We start from the raw sequence: 1,324 nt of genomic DNA on the forward strand, positions 1-1,324 counted from the left end.
TCCCTGTCTCTGTGTTTTTATCCCATAAAAAGACTGGCGAGGGTGGAAGTCACTTCCCCAGGACCAAAGGATTGGGTAGCTCTCAGCCAAAGGTGATAGGGAGCACATAGAAATGTGCAGTTGTCACAATAACTAGAGGCCACAGTTGGTGTTTATGGGCAGTGCCGGATGCTAAGCACACAAGTCTCTCCCTGTGAAGAACTGTGCGGTGTGCCCTATGGTGGAGTGCCTCTAGAGGGGCTGAGCCAGTGCTGGCAGGAGTCTCATCGGCTGCTTCAAACTGGGGTCCCCAAAGGTGGCACTGCAGGGGCCTCAGATGTTAAAAATCTGACACCTGCAGCAACCAGCAGGTCACATAAATGAACAAACCTGCCGGGCGCGGTGGCTCACGCCTGTAATCCTAGCACTCTGGGAGGCCAAGGCAGGTGGATCACCTGAGGTCAGGAGGTGGAGACCACCCCGGCCAACATGGCCAATCTCCATCTCTGCTAAAAATACAAAAATTAGCTGGGCTTAGTGACATGCGCCTATAATCCCAGCTACTTGGGAGGCTGAGGCAGGAGAACTGCTTGAACCCGGGGGGTGGAGGTTGCAGTGAGCCAAGATCATACCACTTCACTCCAGCCTAGGCAACAGAGCAAGATTCTGTCTCAGAAACAAATTAAATTAATTAATTAATTAACTAACAAACCCTCCTGGTGTGGGACTGGGAGGGCTGAGGACTGTGGCAATAGGTGAACTCATTCCTGCCTTAAAGGTGTTCAGATTCAGATCGTTATTACTATTGTTAGAAATTTATTGCCTGCTCACTTACTAAAACCTCGCTTAACTATCCTCCACCTTATCCAGAGAAGCTTCTTCTTTTAGAAAATCAAGCAAAACAACTAAGCCAAGACATGTTAAAAAAAAAAAAAAAATTGAAAAGGAACCTATAAGGAAATACAAGGGGAGGGATTGTTAGATATGAGTTCTAAATTTCTTTTCAAAGAATTAATATATCAGTATGTTCAATTATTTGCCTTCTACTTTTAAACGTCTTCATAAAGCAACCTTTTCAATTACTTACTCCACTCTTATTCCAATTGCCTGCTACCTGCTCTGCCCTGACTCCCGCCAAAGTACTCATACCATCATTCTCCTTAAATTAGTCAATCAGAATTAGTTTATCCTGTGCGGTCTAACCCTAGCCAATAGGGGAACGACACAGCATCAGGAATAAGAACCCCTTCCCCTCCCTTGTCCAAATGTGCGCTCCCCATTGTTCCATCTAGGCTCACCCCTCTATATAGAAGTAACTTGCCTTGCTGAGAATTTAGAAGAAAAT

This window comes from Trachypithecus francoisi, unplaced genomic scaffold (genome assembly GCF_009764315.1).
Source record: "Trachypithecus francoisi isolate TF-2019V2 unplaced genomic scaffold, Tfra_2.0 Lachesis_group10, whole genome shotgun sequence".
Lineage (NCBI taxonomy): Eukaryota > Metazoa > Chordata > Mammalia > Primates > Cercopithecidae > Trachypithecus > Trachypithecus francoisi.